The sequence below is a fragment of the Nicotiana tomentosiformis genome, chromosome 1, assembly GCF_000390325.3.
Source record: "Nicotiana tomentosiformis chromosome 1, ASM39032v3, whole genome shotgun sequence".
Classification (NCBI taxonomy): Eukaryota; Viridiplantae; Streptophyta; class Magnoliopsida; order Solanales; family Solanaceae; genus Nicotiana; species Nicotiana tomentosiformis.
In genome coordinates this window covers 90,274,963-90,294,780 of record NC_090812.1, presented here as the reverse complement: position 1 = coordinate 90,294,780, position 19,818 = coordinate 90,274,963, and positions in this window count along the sequence as shown.

Sequence of the window (19,818 nt, the reverse complement as noted above, 5' to 3'; positions counted from 1 at the left end):
AGAAAAAATATTTGGGATTTTCTAAGGAAAGACTTCTAAAGAAGAAATTAAAGGAAAATAGTTTTTTGGATTTTTGAAAATTGGGGCCCGGAACCGATGAGGTTGGCCTACGTATCTCACACCCGGTGAGAATTAGACCCGCGTAGTTCGATGGATCAGAAATAAAATAGATAAACTAACTCTTTTTTTTTTCATATACAATTAATCTGACAAAATCTCCTAGTAAAGAAAATATTTTTAAATTTTTTTGGAAATTGTGAAAGAAAGACTTCTAAAGAAGAAAGAAAATATTTTTGAATTTTGATTTTTTGTTTTGTAAATTTCAAAGGAAAGAAAATATATTTTTGGATTTTGATTTTGTTTTTTTTGAATTTTTGGAGAAAGACTTTTTTTTATAAAAGGAAGAAAATATTTTTGGATTTTTGGTCTCAAAAAAATAATTTCTAAAGAAGGAATTATAGGAAATATCTTTTTGGATTTTTGAAAATTGGGGGCCGGAACCGATGAGGTTTGCCTATGTATCTCACATCCGGTAAGAATCAGACCCGCGTAGTTCGGTGGGTGTTGACATAACAGAAAAAACATAATTTTTTTTTGTTTGAAAATATTTGGCTTATTTTTGAAATGACTCTTTTTTTCTTCTTCAAAATTTAGGCAGAGTTTTAGGATTTTTCAGAACCGGGTAAGTTTCTCTCTCCTCACTCATATTTTTTCTTGATTTTCTTTCCCTATTCTAGAAGATGGTCAACATGCAAGCCGAAACAAATAAATGCACAAGTAGCATGTTAAATGCATCAGGATGGTCTTTTGAATTGGGTACTCCTGTCCTAGACGGACTCAACCCCTGTGTTGAGTCCCCAAAGTCAAATGCATTAGATGCAAACAAACATACTTACTAGGGATCAGACATGAGGTTTGTTCTTTTAGGTTTAAATCCTGGTGGAGAATGTATCTAGACTGGCTTACTCGAGCAGACAACTCGAGCCGAGGAGGGTCAGCGTACCGGTAGCATTGCTTTCCGATTTAGCTGGTGATGCTCTCCGCCTAAAATATGTGTGACTAAAATCCTTCACCGTGTGACAAACACCTCGGCTATCTGAAAGAAAACGGGCTATGTCAAGCAAATGCCCAATTTAAATTCAAGAAGACCTAGAGAGGTGCGAAAGAAAAAGTTTTATAAGTACAGTTCAGCAATATCAAAGTGATAAAAAGCGGACAAATAGCACATTAGGCCCAAATAAATCACAATATATACAAAAATTAATAAAGCCAAATAAAGTCAATGTACAAGCTCAAATTCTTGAGAATCCCCTGCAGAGTCGCCAGAGCTGTCACACCCCTTTTATACCCCCCCAAATGATGTGTATGTGTGGATTGTGGATTAAAGAGTTTTTCCAATTAAAGTGACAAACTTGAATAAGGATTATTTTATTTACAGAGTCGCCACTTGGAATTGATTTTTTGGGTGTTCCAAGTCACCTTTTATTTGAATCCCTAGTCAAAGAAAGATTTGACTCTATTATTATTGGTCTGCAAAAATAAAGTTTGGGTAAGGAATTCTGTTGACCGGGGAGAAGGTGTAAGGCATTCCCCGAGTCCTGTGGTTCTAGCACGATCGCTTTATGGACTACAACTTGGCTTAAATTAATTTTGGATAAACTATGATTTATTGGTTTTCATATTTTATCTATCTACTTTTAAAATATAGAATTATCTTTGAAACGAATCACGTGTGTGAATTCGTTTTGTTTATTGTTTCAAAATTATGCCACGCGTACGTGTACATAATTAATAGTATTTTTTATTATATTAAGATTGTTTTGGCCAAAGTTGCGCGAACATATACTTCGGTTTTAATTTTAGAAATCACAATTATGTCAAGTGAACGTATACACAATCGCAATAGATTCATTAAAAGCACGCCTAAAGCACTCTAAGAGGTATTCATTATTCTTCCTAAACTTTGAGATTATTATAAGGTCATGAATTATGAAATTATTTGTGAAAACTAATGTAGTAGATTAGCTATGGAAAGGTGAGCTAGCCTAAGAATATTTAACAATTGGGACAACTAGAGCTCTTATGTGTATTAAACAACTAGACATAAACATTTGGCCCATTTACCTTATCGGCTTCAACATAAAAGCTTTTGACAAGTATCTTTCTTAACTTTCACTAGACCAATTTAATAATGAAATAATACTAACTTAAAGACACGCTAGGTCAAAACAATAAAATTTTCGGATTATAGTGATATAAACATGAAAAATAAGAAGATCAAATTAAAAATAAAATCGTGCTTATTAGGGACAAAGAGAAGTTTATTCATGCTCAAGGATTCACAACCATAATCAAGATAATGTATTAGTCAAGTATAAAATGAGAGATGGACCTTCAGGCATTAAACTTTCTTCATTACATCAACGGACCTCTATAAGAGCTCGAATAGCACAGCTACTACATCAACAATAGACCCACGATCGGAATCTCAATAGGAAACTTGAACCCGACCTCGACTTGAGTAGAAGATTTTGGATTTTAAACTCCTACCCCACTGAACACTACCTTGAAATGGTGATGTTTGGATAGATTTTCCAACCTGTTTAAATGGAGTTTTTGGCTAGGATTTTTACTGAGTTTTGGAGGTTGTTTTGGGATGATTATTGGTTTGGACAGCATAAGTTTGTGCTTCGCGAATGTGAGGTACCTGTCGCGTTCGCGAAGAAGGAATGCCTGGACGGAATATTTAAGTTTTGAAAATGAGACTACCCATTTTCTATTTTTGACGGATTGGAGCTCGGGAAGGTTCGATTTTTGGGAGATTTTCAAGAAAAATAACAGGGTAAGTATTCTTAACTCAATATTGGTCAAGTTACCCGAATCCATGGTTGTTTTTAATATTTAATTGGTGAATCAAGTTGAAAGATTTAGAAAACCCTCTTGGTTTAATTTGAAGATTTGAAGGTCGAGTTGATGTCAGAATTTGGTAAAATTTGTATGGCTGGACTCGTGGTTGAATGGACGTTCATATTTTATAGCTTTTGTTGAGTTCCAAGACGTGGGTCCCACAGGCACGTTTTTGAGTTAAATTACGATTTTTGTTGGAAAATTAGTATTTTTATATGAAATTAATTCCAATAATTTGTATTGACTGAATCGAATTAATTATGACTAGATTCAAGGCATTCAGAGGCCAATTAACGAGGAAAAGGCATAGCGAAATAATGAATTACACGGTTTGAGGTAAGTAACACTTCTAAACTTGGTTCTGAGAGTATGAATCCCCGAATTTGGTGTTATATAAATTGTTTAGAGGTGACGCACACTATAGGTGACGATCATGTGGACGTGCACCATAAAAATTATGACTTGAATAAATTCTGTGAAGTTATAAAAGTAAATAATCATGTTATTATTCGCATATTCTCTACGTGTTAGGAAATTGAGCTGAGACTCATATTAAAGATCATGATTTGGCTACATGTAAATATTTTGGGACCCACATGGGTCGTATTGTTGTTGAACTATTTGTTTAAAATATAATTTTGTACTCAGTCACATATGTCACTTGAATATCATATCTCAGTCTTTGTTGTCATTTATTGATACATCATATTATCATGTCGGGTAGATGCTTTTGTCATTGAGAGCCCGAGAGACTGAAATTCTGAGCGATATTTATGTTTATTTATTTATGCATGGATCTGGCTATTATATCGCTTGGGCTGAAGGAGCCCCTTCGGATTCTGCACCCCTACTATGAGCGCATTATATATATATATATATATATATATATATATATATATATATATATATATATATATATATATATATATGGGATGGATCTCTCCTGGGCATAGATCTTATCCGAATCATTGATATTTGGGGATGGATCTTCCTCTGGACTGGATTGACCTTATACAGTACTGAGTCACTGACTGTCAGTTGATGGATATACATACATACTTGGGATGGATCTTCCCTATGATGGATCGACCAAATACAGTACTGTGTGATTGAGTATTTTTCGATTGCGAGTACACGAAGTATTCACTAAGGTGCATCACATACGGTACGTGTATGGGCATGTAGATACATAGATCTCATAATCCTCATATCATTCAGAATTGATTTATTTTATTTGTACTGAGTTTAACTGTGAACTTGAAAGCTTGTCCACATTTCTGTACTGTCATTTCTATATTGGACTGTACTTGCTGAGATCGTCACTACTTTCAGCCCAAAGGTTAAACTTAAAGAAAAACAAATGTGTTATTGATGTTGTCGGATTGCCTAATATTGAGATAGGTGCCATCACGATAAGTGTGATTTTCAGTCGTGACAAGTTGGTACCAGAGCCTAAGTTAAATAGGTCTCACGAGTCATGAGCAGGTTTAGTAGAGTCTTGCGGATTGGTACAGAGATGTTTGTACTTATCTTCGAGGGTTGTCGAACCCTTAGGAAAATTTCACTTTCTTGTATTCTGTCGTGCGAATTTGTTGATTCCAGAAATTAAATTTCTGTTATTCTATTCTCTCATAGATGGCGAGGACATGTACTACCGGATTGGACGGTCAGCCACCAGTGCCACCAGTGTCACCAGTCAGGGCCGCGAGAGGCCAGGCCGTAGTAGAGGCCGAGGCCGAGGTAGAGGTCAGGGTGTAGCTCGTACAACAGATGGAGCAGAATGTATCACTAGCAATTGCTCCAGCTCAGGAGAAGATTCTAGATATAGCTGAGCCGACAGGACCAGCTCAGGCACCAGTTGTGCCCATTGTGATTCTAGGCCTTCAGGAGGCTTTGGCCCAGATATTAACATTTTGCACTGGACTTGCTCATGTGGTTTCGGCTCAGGCCGCACCTGCCACTTTTTAGGCCAGGGGAGGTAATCATACCCGTGTTGCCCGTATTGCAGAGCAAGTAGTGCAGGAACTTCAGATACCTGGGGCACTACCAGCCCAGCCGGTTGCAGCTGCTCAGGCCCTGGTATTCCCCGTTATGGCAGATGATGAGCAAAGAAGACTTGAGAGATTTGGGAGGCTTCGACCTCCATCATTTAGCACTGCCGAGCCACAAGATGCTCACGATTTTCTGTATAAGTGCCAGCGGATTCTTCAGACAACAGGTATTCTGGAGACCAGTGGGGCCTCATTCACTATTTTTCAGTTTTCTGCAACTGCCTTCTGATGGTGAGAGGCTTATGAGAGACGCATTCCAGTCGGTGCAGCACCACTTACATGGCAGAAGTTCTCTGTTCTCTTTTTGGAGAAGTTCGTGCCGCAGTTTCACAAGGAGGAGCTGCACAGACAATTTGAGCAGCTTCGTCAGGATGACATGTCTGTGACCCAGTGATGGGTCATCCAGTTCACCGTGGTGCATCATCCAACCATGGTTCATACATTTCTCACCAGGGTCAGTCATATCTTAGTGCCCTGCCAGCCCAAAGTACGTCACGTTCCACTTTAGTTCAGGGTTCATTTGCACCAGGTGCTTCTAGCAGTTATTCTGGTTTTCGAGGTCCGCCTGAGAACTTAACAGCATTTTCAGAAAGGGGTTTCTTTGAGTGTGGAGACTTGGGATGCATAAAAAGATATTGCCCTCACCTTACGGGAGGTTCATCTCAGCAGAGGAGTCAGGCTACAACTTCTGCATCAGTTTCTCCACCACCCGCCCAGCCAGTTCAGGGTGGGGCTCAGTCAGATAGGGGTCGCCCAAGAGAGGGAGGCTGATCAGGTGTCCGTCGGGCCCGATTCTATGCTTTTCCTACCAGGCCAGATTCATATTTAATGATCACACGTATTGTCTCAGTGTGCCACAAGGAATCTTCTATATTATTTGACCCTGGTTCTATTTATTCGTATGTATTATCATACTTTACTCATTCTCTGGATATGCCCCGTGAGTCCTTAGTTTCATATGTTCGTGTATCTACACCAGTGAGCGATACTATTATTATGGACCATGTATATCGGTCATGTGTGGTAACTATTGGGGGACTGGAGAGTAGAGTTGATCTCTTATTGCTTAGTATGGTTGATGCCGTGTTTGCTGAAGGTCGAATGGAGAGGTTCTCTAGATTATGTTCCCAGCAGGGTAATTTCTTATTTGAAGGCCCAACGTATGGTTGGGAATGGGTGTTTGTCAAATTTGGCATTTGTGACAGATGTTAATGCAGGTACTCCTACTATTGATTCAATACCGGCAGTACGAGACTTTCCGGATGTATTTCTGGCAGATCTGCCGGGTATGCCACCCGACAGGGATATTGATTTCGGTATTGACTTGGTATCGGGCACTCAGCCTATTTCTATTCCTCCATATTGTATGGCACCAGCTGAGTTAAAAGAATTGAAAGAGCAAAAAAACTACAAAAAATAATTGCATGTTCTTAGAGTATATGTTTTGTTTCTATTTTTAAATAGAAGAAAATTTACAAAAACAATATGTTTTTTTTAAAATTAGGATCTTAATAAGTAGACTAGTAACTTTTAATTTAATTTTAGTGTCATTTAAATCATAGTCCAAGTATATATTTGTATTAGTCTAAAAATAGATAATTAATATTCTTATCTTTATATTTTATTTTATATCTCTTAACAATAAAAATAAAATAGAGAAAAAGATCTTAATTTAATTACTAATCTCACATCTGTAACCTCCAAAACTCCCCACCAGCCTCACGTTTCTCACCCCCACTCCCTAACTTTCCCGTCTCTCACCCCACACACAACATCACATGCACACGATCTCATCAACACCCATATCTATGAATGCATAATCTCCTTCCATTTATATATAAACACAAAAGAAAGAACAAAAAAAGAAAAACGTAAAAACAAGGAGAGAAAACGGAGGCAGAGAAAACAAAAAAGTGTGCTTCTGTGCTTGAAGCTTTCCATAGCAAAAGTTAAGAAATTTCAGCCATGAAAGCATCTCTATTTCTCACGCCAAAACTAGTTCTTCCCCCTTTTTAAAGCATCCCCAAATCCCATGAAAACGCAGCCATGAAGAGCTTCCAATCTTCACATTTACCAGCCCAGTTTCCACCATTAGACTCACCTAAAACCAGCTCAAAACATCCATAAAGCTCATCCCAAAATCACTGAAATACCATGATGTTTGTCCAAGGTTCAGTTGGTTGAGTTCGATCGGTTTCGAGGTCGCCGATGCGGTTTATCAGTTTGATTCAAATCTTGTTGTGTTTTGCGCAAAAGATTCATGTGGAGCATTTTGTTTATAAAGTCAGAAAGTTTTACGTTATTAAAGATCCATTATTTCTACCAATCTTTACTATTTTTAGTTGAATGTTGTTTGTTGTTTTCTTATGTTAAACCATTTGATTGTTTCATTTGGTTAAGGATTTTGAAGGAATATTGTATTGTTTGTTTCTTGTTTCGTTCATGAGATTTATTTGGTAAATGAGTTTATTTGTTTAAGATAAAATATTAAAATTAAATTAAGTGCAAACTTTGTGAAATGGACACTAAGAAATTCGGCTTGGGCTAGTATTATGTTTAATCGTTCTTATGTCTTTCTTTCTTGTTGTTAATTGTTTGAGTTCATGATTGTCTCGAATACATAGTTGTTTGTCTGTTTATATTGGTCATCTGATATGAAGGGGATTTGTCTAGTAAATTAAAGAAAGAAAGAGTGAAAATAACAATTCTGCGAGGGAGTGAGGCGAGTCGCGAATTAATTCAAGATTCGTCGCAAAAGAAAAAGAAAAGAGTAAAATAAATAAATAATTAAAGAAATATCTCAGATCTATAAAAGTAAATATTTGAAATACTCTAAAACGCTAGAAAAACTTTAGCTGTACTTTAAATATTAGCCCATGTGCTCATACCCGAACCTTAAATTGATATGCTTAAGCAATAAAAAGATCATGTGCGCATTCCGCGTCTCGACACCTTTAATTCTAAAATAATTATATTTTGACCATGTGTACATTCCGTACCTTGGTTTAACATTCTATTTCAAAGAAGTACCTTGTGTGCAACCCGCATCTTGGTGAACACAATTAATAAAATATAATAATTAATTAGGCGGTAATAAATAATCCATAATCAATAAAATACAAGAATATCTAGAAATTAATTTAAGCCTTACATTAGTCAATAAAGCGACCGTGCTAGAACCAAGGGACTCGAGGGGTGCCTTACACCTTCCCCTCGATCAACAGAATTCCTTACTCAGTCTTCTATTTTCGTAGACCATAAATTAGGAGTCAAATCTTCCTTTTGATAAGGGATTCAATGAAAGGTGACTTGGAACACCAAAACTCAATTCCAAGTGGCGACTCTAAATAATAAATAATCCATTTTCAAAGCGTCACTTCTATTGGAAACACTCTTCTAACTCAATCTCGTAATAAGGGTTGCGGGAAAAAAGAGGTGTGACAGCTCTAGCGACTCTGCTGGGAACCAATTAATAAGAATTCGAGCTTTGTATATTGATTCTTATTTGGCTTTTATCATGTTTTGGATATTATTGTGTTTGAGAGCCTAATGTGCTATTTGTCGCTTATTTACTGCTTTAATATTTATGTGAACTGTGATATAAATTGTATCCTCTCCCGTACCCCTCTGAGTCTTCTGATTGGTAGTTATGTTGTGTTTGCCTACCAGCATCACAAAATTTTTATCTTGAGATAAAGCCAGTTAGCCTACCAGCTTCTGGTGAAGGATTTAGTCACACATATTTAGGCGGGAGAGCCGTTAGCTAGCCAGTATTGTTCTATTACTGGTGACGCTTGACGCTCCTCGGCTCGGGTCATCCACCCGAGTAAGCCAGGTCTAGATACCATCTCCTTTAGGATTTGAAAACTTAGAAGAACAACCCACCAGCAATGAATATCCCTAGTAGGCTATGCTTTATTTGCATCATGTGCATTGGACTTAGCGGGACTCGGCACAGGGGTCGGGCCCGTCTAGGACAGGTACCAATTTTTCAGACCAACATGTTCATTTTTCTATGCTACATATAACATTATTTGGTAGGATTTACTGAAATGTTGACCGGCTTTAGGATAGATTGATTGAACAGGGAAGAGAGAAAGAGAAAATTTCCTTAAAATTTTCATAAAAAAACCCATTTTTTTAAAAATAAAATTTTGAAGGGTTCTAATGTGTAAAATCATAATTTTTAAAATATTTTTTATTATTTATTTAAACCGAACTACGCGGGTCTGATTCTCACCGGATGTGAGATACGTAGGCAAACCGCATCGGTTCCGACCCCTGATTTTTAAAAAATCTAAAAATATTTTTTCTTTGCTTAATTCCTTCTTAGAATTCGTTCCTTAGAAAATTCAAAAAAAATCATTAAATCAAAAAATATTTTTTTCCCGAAGTCTTTCATTCGAAAAAAAATAAATTTGCAAATCAAAATCCAAAAATATATTTTTTCCTTCTTTAGAAGTCTTTCTTCCAAAAATTCAAAGAAATATCAATCTAAATCTAAAAAATATATTTTCTTTCTCCTTTAAGAAGTCTTCTTTTCAAAAATTCCCAAAGAAAAAATAAGAGCTAGCTTATGTACTTTATTCCCAGTATTCCCGAACTACGCAAGATCTGATTCATGCGGCGTCATGATACGTAGGCAATCCCCATCGGATTCGATCATTGCCATCAAATAAACTGAGTGAAAAAAGAAGAAGAAAGGAGTGACAAAAATAATAAAGAAAAACAAAGAGCGAAAAACAACAACAAAAAATAAAAGAAAGCAAGAGTGAAAAAATACAAAAAGAGAACTCTTTGTCCAATTTAAAAAAGAAAACTGCGGAAACTTTCCGTGAATGCTGTCAAATGGAGCAAGCAAGCCGCCAAGGTAAAGCCTCTAATAGATGAAGCAAAAATGGTTACGGTCTTCCTACAGGCCCAAGAGGCGGACTACTTCCAGAACATGATGTCCGTTATGGGTAATCCGTTCACCGAGGCTGTCAAAATTGGAGAGATTGTCGAAAGTGGTTTAAAAGGGGCCAAATCTTGAGTCATGCTGCCTTTAAGGCCACATCACAGACCGTTGAGAATGGTTCGGGGAGTTTAATAAACAGAAACAGGAGGGAAGAGGGAGCCATGATGGCTTTGAGCTCGAAGGGGGCCCGCAGGTCATTCAACCAATCATATATGCTTTCTAAGGTCCCACAACAATATTATCCCCATCAAGATATTGTTTATGCCGTGGAACTTCCTCTCTATGCGGTGATAAACGCGCAACCTTACACGCGGCCACGACATTATACACAAAACCGAGCTCCACCTCCCAGAAATGCTCGTCCCTACCAAGCTCCATATAATCCCCAACCAAATATTCCCCAATACAATCCTCGCCCAAGAGAGCTCCTCAGAAGGAATCAGTTCACTCTTATAGGTGAATCATATTCAAGTTTGTTTCAAAAGCTAATCGGGCTAGGTCTGCTGCAGCCAGTGGCCCTGAACCGGCCAAATCCTGAGTCCCCCTCGCACCAAGCTGATGCTAGATGTGAATACCACTCTGTAGTAATAGGACATGATACAGAGGACTGTTAGACCCTCAAAAGGGCAATTGAAGAATTTGATCCGGCTCTAAAAGCCATTGTAGCCATTGCCGCAATAGAAAAGAAACCTAAAAATGGACGCCAAACCTGAAACTTTCCCTATCAGGTGGGAATGTTGGTAGCAGGTCTTGCTATCTTTTCTATATTTCGGGTTATTTCAGGGTGTAATCCGAATTCCTTTACTTTACTATCTTACTTTCTGATGTAAACCCTTCTATTTTGTTTACATATAAAATTCAAATAAATGAAATCAATATTTCATCATCCATGAATGTCTCTTTTATTAATCTTGTCACGTTTCTTATTCTCTTTTCAATTTTTGTTAATGCAGATTTTAATAACATGACATGCTTGCGGACTTCATGCCCAGATCCTAAAACGATGTCAGACCTTGAAATAATGAATCAAGAAGTAGAATGTGCCAAAGATAAGGCTTGTAAGAAAATAAACAAAGAAGGGACAACAAGCCTAAACCAAGTCCAAATGAAAACCACCCTTACCTGATTAGTTTATGGCACTGTAGCCATGATATCAGTAGAAGTTGAAATTCCTTCTCTTCGGATCATTGTTGAAACCGAGTTCGAGGATGAAGATTGAGTCAAGACCCGATTGAAGAAAATGACTTTGGTTGATGAAAAGCGATTGACTGTAGTTTGCCACAGGCAGTTGTACCAACAAAGAATGGCCCGTACCTACAACAAGAAAGTGCGGCCCAAAAAATTTAAAGTAGGGCAACTCGTTCTGAGGCGTATTCTTCCGCATCACGAGAAAGCTAAAGGAAAATTTGCCCCAAATTGGAAGGTCCATACATTGTAACAAGAGTGCTAACAAAAGGAAGTACTGTATTTGGGAGACATCGAAGGAAATGTTCCTGATACAACTGTCAATGCAGACAAGGTCAAAAGGTACTATGTTTGACCCTTTACGCAACTTTAATGCTCTTTGATTGGGATGACGAAGGCTTTCATTCTCACTACCCAAATACTATTAACCCTTTGCTAACCCTTTGAGCCAGATACTTTTTTCTTGGCCACCCTCTTTGGAACCTTGTATGTAATGAGAAAGAAAAAGAAAAGAAAAAAAAAGAGAGAGAAAGAAGAAAAAAAAGGAAAAGAAAAAAGAAAATAAGCAAAAGAAAACAAAACAGAAGAAAAAACAAAACAAAAATCCACATTTTCCCAGTATTCAAAGAAATTGGGGCATGATTTTATTATATTTTCGATGGTTGTTCCATCAAAATGGTTCCAAAAGTTATAATTCAGTTGAATAGTTCTTTTTACCTTTCCCTGCTAAGACCTTCTGATCAACTTTCGAGAATGCTAAGTCAATATACTACGGGTAATGCCTCAGCCATTGAAGAGAGAGAAAATAAATGAGAGAGTCTTATTAGTGAAAATCTTCACGGGCACTATAAGGCAATAGTGAGTTGAGAGAAAGGCAAATGAGAGAGATCAATTAGTGAAAATCCACAAAGGGCATCATTGATCGATTTAAGGCTTCGTACATCCCGACACAAGCATGGTCAAGACAAAGAACTAAGTTTCAAAGTTAAGTTTACAATAGATTTTGAGAATTAGACGGTTCAAACGGATCGGGAATCCAGTCCAAAGTGCATGTCATGTTCATTGAAGTCACCATATTTCCTCCAGATAAGTCCTTTCTTATTCTTTCCTCTAAAAGGGACACTTCTTGATTAAGTTGTAATACCTATTAGTTCACCTTCTTATTTTCTTTCACATTACTTTTTTGAGTCCCTTTTAGTCTAATTTTGTCAAAGCAAAGCAAAGAAAAGGCTGCAAAACTGGTTACAGTTTTCCCGTTATATAAAGCAAAGATTGCTGGGCATAAACCGTATGGGCAAAGGCATAAAGCCATCTGTGATTTTTTCTGACGAACAAAAGGCTTGAAGGATTGAATAATGTTTCAAGGGTCAACAAAAGTTACTCAGTTAAAAGTTATTTTGGGAGCAATGTTGTTTGCACCATGAACACAAATGGTGATAGGCGTAAAATGGTTAGGTTTTGATGTTGAGAAAGAAGATCTCCAGAAAGAAAAGACAGAATCTCCCGGCAATTTGTACAATCATCGACGGAGTCAGTTTTTCTAACAAGTATAATGGACGCAAGGTCAAGTCACCCAAGAAATCAAGGCCACAAACTGACCACCATTTTAAAACTAATGAATCTTTCTTTGTTCAGAACAGGAACATAACAATTTTAGGAAACAGTTCGTGAAAAGACGAATACCACCAAGTGAAGTCCTCAAATCCTTGATTTTCTTCCAATATTCATGTAATCATGTTATTTTTAGTTTCATTATAGGGAATCAATACACTATCTTCAACACATGGTACTACATCCCCTGGTTGCATTACTCTCTGCCAAAATAGGGTACTACATCCCTTGGTTGCATTTCTTATTGCAAACATAGGGTACGACATTCCCTAGTAGCATCCCAAAGTGCCACGAGCCTCATCTTATTGCTAACACATGGTACTACATCCCTTGGTTGCATTTATTTTGTGCCAACATGGGGTACGACATTCCCTAGTAACATCTCAGAACGCTGCAAGCCTTATTTTATTACCAACATAGGGTACGACATTCCCTAATAGCATCTCAGAGAGCCACGTGCCTCATTTTATTGCCAAACACAGGGTACTACATCCCCTGGTTGCATTTTATATGCCAACATAGGGTACGGCATTCCCTAGTAGCATCTCAGAGTGCCACGAGCCTCATCTTATTGCCAACATGGGGTACTACATCCCTTGGCTGCATTACTTTTTTCCAACATAGGGTACGACATTCCCTAGTAGCATCTCAGAGTGCCACGAGCCTCATCTTATTGCCAACACAGGGTACTACATCCCCTAGCTGCATTACTTTTTGCCAACGTAGGGTACGACATTCTCTAGTAGAATCTCATAGTGCCACGAGCCTCATCCCATTGCTAACATAGGGTACGACATTCCCTAGTAGCATATCAGAGTGACACGGGCCTCATCTTATTGCCAACATAGGGTAATACATCCCCTGGCTGCATTACTTTTTGCCAACGTAGGGTACGACATTCCCTAGTAGCATCTCAGAGTGCCACGAACCTCATCTTATTACCAACAAAGGGTACTACATCCCCTGGTTGCCTTCCATCTTGTTAACATAGGGTACGACATCCCCTATTATCAAACAAAAAAAAACAAAAAAAGAAATCTCATTTATTTTTCAATTCTTTATTTTGCAATAGCAAAGATAGTTTATTGTGTTTTTAAATACTCGCAAAAATTTTCTAGTGTAAACTGAGACAGAAAATTTTTGTTCGTTTTGCTTGTTTCTGATGGTTTGCAGGTTTTTCTGCAAAGTACGGATTGGATGTGCAAAAATAAGATTCCATCTCTCGCCAGAGAAAGTGGAACGTTAGATCTCAATACCAGCCGAACCACCAGCCGAACCAGCTTTGACATAATGCATGCTGAGACATAGAATTTCAACATCCATCTTTTTATCACCTGATCAAGAAGCAGGCCTGTGAGAATATTTCATAGTCTTTTACATTGAGAGCATCAAGTTTCAGTCTAAAGTCAATGGGGGAAGCAGGTCAAGAATCAAGACAAGATTCCAGATGGCATTTAGATAGGAATTTTGTAACTCTTAGATTTCAAGAGTATGTGATTTTCTTTTCATTTTGATGTAATAGTAGAACCGTAGATCGGAACCTCGACGGAACTTCACTCGACTCTCCCTCTAAGCATACTCCATCACTCTTCTTTCACTTGAACTATATGTGACCTGATTCCCTTATAACCCGGGATATGTAGGCTGCCAAAAATCAAGGCTCGGTCGCACCTTTTTCGTTTATCTTCTTTCCTTTTTTAAATAATAGTGAGGTTAAATATCAGTCACCTTGTTCATTTTCTTTGCCTAAAAACTCTTCATGTTTCCAAGCAAAGAGGGGCATACTATGAACAACAAATTTTTGACCCCACCCGAGTTCTATACTATTTTAGTATAAATATTTCTTTTAGGTCTAATCTTAATATTTTAAATTTTTATCATACTCTTTATAAGTTTTATAAAAAAAATTAAAAATTAAAAACTACAAAAAATAATTGCATGTTCTTAGAGTATATGTTTTGTTTCTATTTTTAAATAGAAGAAAATTTACAAAAACAATATGTTTTTTTTTTTAAATTAGGATCTTAATAAGTAGACTAGTAACTTTTAATTTAATTTTAGTGTCATTTAAATCATAGTCCAAGTATATATTTGTATTGGTCTAAAAATAGATAATTAATATTCTTATCTTTATATTTTATTTTATATCTCTTAACAATAAAAATAAAATAGAGAAAAAGATCTTAATTTAATCACTAATCCCACATCTGTAACCTCCAAAACTCCCCACCATCCTCACGTTTCTCACCCCCACACTCCCTAACTTTCCCATCGCTCACCCCACACACAACATCACACGCACACGATCTCATCAATACCCATATCTATGAATGCATAATCACCTTTCATTTATATATAAACACAAAAGAAAGAACAAAAAAAGAAAAACGTAAAAACAAGGAGAGAAAACGAAGGCAGAGAAAACAAAAAAGTATGCTTCTGCGCTTGAAGCTTTCTATAGCAAAAGTTAAGAAATTTCAGCCATAAAAGCATCTCTATTTCTCACGCCAAAACTAGTTATTTTCCTTTTTTAAAACATCCCCAAATCCCATGAAAATGCAGCCGTTGAAGAGCTGCCAATCTTCACATTTACCAGCCCAGTTTTCACCATTAAACTCACCTAAAACCAGCTCAAAACATCCATAAAGCTCATCCCAAAATCACTGAAACACCATGATGTTTGTCCAAGGTTCAGTTGGTTGAGTTCGATCGGTTTCGAGGTCGCCGATGCGGTTTATCAGTTTGATTCAAATCTTGTTGTGTTTTGCGCAAAAAATTCCTGTGGAGAATTTTGTTTATAAAGTCAGAAAGTTTTACGTTATTAAAGTTCCATTATTTCCACCAATCTTTACTATTTTTAGTTGAATGTTGTTTGTTGTTTTCTTATGTTAAACCATTTGATTGTTTTATTTGGTTAAGGATTTTGAAGGAATATTATATTGTTTGTTCCTTGTTTCGTTCATGAGATTTATTTGGTAAATGAGTTTATTTGTTTAAGATAAAATATTAAATTGAATTAAGTACAAACTTTGTGAAATGGACACTAAGAAATTCGGCTTGGGCTAGTATTATGTTTACTCGTTCTTATGTCTTTCTTTCTTGTTGTTAATTGTTTGAGTTCATGATTGTCTCGAATACATAGTTGTTTGTCTGTTTATATTGGTCATCTAATATGAAGGGGATTTGTCTAGTAAATTAAAGAAAGAAAGAGTGAAAATAACAATTGTGCGAGGGAGTGAGGCTCGTCGCGAATTAATTCAAGACTCGTCGCAAAAGAAAAAAGAAAGAGTAAAATAAATAAATAATTAAAGAAATATCTCAGATCTATAAAAGTAAATATTTGAAATACTCTAAAACGCTAGAAAAACTTTAGCTGTACTTTAAATATTAACCCATGTGTTCATACCCGAACCTTGAATTGATATGCTTAAGCAATAAAAAGATCATGTGCGCATTCCGCGTCTCGGCACCTTTAATTCTAAAATAATTATATTTTGACCATGTGTACATTCCGCACCTTGGTTTAACATTCTATTTCAAAGAAGTACCTTGTGTGCATCTTGCATCTTGGTGAACACAATTAATAAAATATAATAATTAATTAGGCGGTAATAAATAATCCATAATCAATAAAATACAAGAATAGCTAGAAATTGATTTAAGCCTTACATTAGTCAATAAAGCGACCGTGCTAGAACCACAGGACTCGAAGGGTGCCTTACACCTTCCCCTCGATCAACAGAATTCCTTACTCAGTCTTCTGTTTTTGTAGACCATAAATTAAGAGTCAAATCTTCCTTTTGATAAGGGATTCAATGAAAGGTGACTTGGAACACCAAAACTCAATTCCAAGTGGCGACTCTAAATAATAAATAATCCCTTTTCAAAGCGTCACTTCTATTGAAAACACTCTTCTAACTCAACCTCGTAATAAGGGTTACGGGAAAAAAGAGGTGTGACATCTAGTGAAAGTTAAGAAAGATACTTGTCAAAAGCTTTTATGTTGAAGCCGACAAGGTAAATGGGCCAAATGTTCAAGTCTAGTTGTTTAATATATATAAGAGCTCTAGTTGTCCCAATTGTTAAATATTCTTAGGCTAACTCACCTTTCCATAGCTAATCTACTACATTTATTTTCACAAATAATTTCAAAATGCATGACCTTATAATAATCTCAAAGTTTAGGAAGAATAATGAACACCTCTTAGAGTGCTTTAGGCGTGCTTTTAATGAATTTATCGCGATTATGTATTTGTTCACGTGACATAATTGTGATTTCCAAAATTAAAACCGAAATGTGTGTTCGCGCAACTTTGGCCAAAACAATCTTAATATAATACAAAATGCTATTAATTGTGTACACATACGCGTGGCATAATTTTGGCACAATAAATAAAATGGATTCACACACGTGATTCGTTTCAAAGATAATTCCATATTTTAAAAGCGGATAGATAAAATATGAAAACCAATAATCATAGTTTATCAAAAATTAATTCAAGCCAAGTTGTAGTCAATAAAGAGACCGTACTAGAACCACGAGACTAGGGAAATGCCTTAGACCTTCTCCCCGGTCAACAAAAATCCTTACCCGAACTTTATTTTTGCAGACCAATAATAATAGAGTCAAATCTTCCTTTGACTAGGGATTCAATTAAAAGGTGACTTGGAACACCCAAAAGATCAATTCCAAGTGGCGACTCTGTAAATAAAATAATCTCTATTCAAGTTTGTCACTTTAATTGGAGAAACTCTTTAACTCACAATCCACACATACACATCATTTGGGGGGGGAGGGGGGGATAAAAGGGGTGTGACACTATTTTCCCTTTCGCAAACGTGGTACCCAATCGCGAACGCGATGAACAACCTCGCCTGACCGTAGCCCCTCTTCGCGAAAGCGAGACCCCTCTCGCGAACGCGAAGATCAAATATTACCTGCCTCAAGTTTCCCATCGCGAACGCGAGAACCCACCCGTGAACGCGAAGAACGAAACTAGACACAAGTATCAGAAAAATTCCAGCCAAATTCCAAGTTCAAAATTTATTCTGTTAACCATCCGAAACTCACCCAAGGCCCCCGGGATCTCAATAAAATACACCAACAAGTCCTAAAACATCATACGAACTTAGTTGAAATCTCAAATCACATCAAACAATGCTAAAATCACAATCACACCCCAATTCAAGCTTAACGAAAACTAACGAATTCCAGCTTCTACATTTGATGCCGAAACCTATCAATTCAATTCCGATTGACCTCAAATTTTGCACACAAGTCATAAATGACATAACGGAGTGATGAAAATTATCAGAACTGGATTCCCACTCCGATATTAAAAAGTTAACTCCCCGAACTTCCAAACTTAAAATTTGTATTTTTAGTCATTTCAAGCCTAATTTACCTATGGACTTCCAAATAATTTTTCGGACACGCTCCTCAGTCCAAAATCAGCATACGGAACTATTGGAATCATCAAAACTCTATTCCGGGGTCGTTTACACATAAGTCGACATCCGATCACTATTTTAACTTAAGCTTTAAACCTTGGAACTAAGTGTTCAAATTCATTTCAAAACCTCACCGGACTCGAACCAATCACCCCGACGAGTCGCATAACAACTAGAAAGCATAAATTGAGCAGTAAATGGGAGAATGAGGTTGTAATACACAAAACGACATGCCGGGTCGTTACACCGGCGTGTCACCCAATCTGCACATAATAATCAAGAAGAAAACACATATCAAGTCGTAACGCTCATAGTTACGAAATGCCCAAATATCGACCACAAACACGCCAAGCGCATAATACAAATCTTGGGGAGACGGATAGCGCCATACGCTACGAAACCCAAGCACAACTAAGGTGCAATGATGACCTGCATCTCGAGATCCATCTACTCATATAACACCACAAGCTACACGGGACCTCAACAAGTGTGCGAATAATCAAGCCGCCTCACAACTCACATGGAACAATAGAGATTTACATGGAATAACTGATGACATGCATAACATCCAATCCCTGATGACTCCTCCGTAAGTAATGCTATGATGAATGAATACGTCCGACCTGACGTAGGGCACACATTCACATTAGGCCCACCAACAGACCTCAAGCCGATTCCGATCATCCCATACTAGGCAAAAAACCTTTCAAGGATCCACAATGGCCCTATTCATCACACACGAATAGTCGTCCAATCCGAAACAAACTCACAGGGTCCACAACCCAAGGAACAGAACGCATCTCAAGCATAAACGCTCGCATTTGTGATACTACCATAACCTCCATACTTGGTTTTAATCTTTAACAATCAATGGACTAACATGCCACACTTATACAAATATCCCCATGGGGTTCACTCACATGACCTTCTGCACCAGGTAGCAAAGTATGCACATCCATACAGCTAACCGCACTAATTATGTAAGGCAAATAATAATCCGCAAATCGATACACAATGCCTCTTCCATATAACGCCATTCTCAGGCGACACTAAGATAACGCCAGCTTACTCTAAACATCTTAATTCTTCCCTGCTCATCCAAGCTCGTGACATTCTTATCAACACCGAACCGTAACCTAAATCCTCCACTTTCAAATTCACGTGCCTCTCACTGCATTTATCGTGCCGCTACGCGATAATACACGCATTCACCATAACCCTTGAACTACTAGTAAAATAACCACCTCATTGGCTAGAAACCTTTCACTTAGCTCATTGCAAATGAACCAATGCAACACGCAACTAAATTCCCAAACCGCAGGAAATACAGCCCTCAAGTCATGATCTAAACTGTCATGACTCTTCCGGAATCTATTTACACCACAAGGCCATTTGAATCAAATACCCCCCTACTCCCCCAAATCAATCAAGTTGTGGTGTCAATCAAGCCCATATGTACAACCACAAACCACATGTATTGCCACAATCATGCTGATTTAACTATTACTAACTGATCCAACTTCTTTCAATTTACTCTTGACCTGACTTAGAAATAATAATATCTCCATTCACAACATAATGAACTCAATCCACACTCATCCCGAGTGAGCCAAATTGCGAGACCACATCGTCTCAATGCCCATGAACCATCTCATA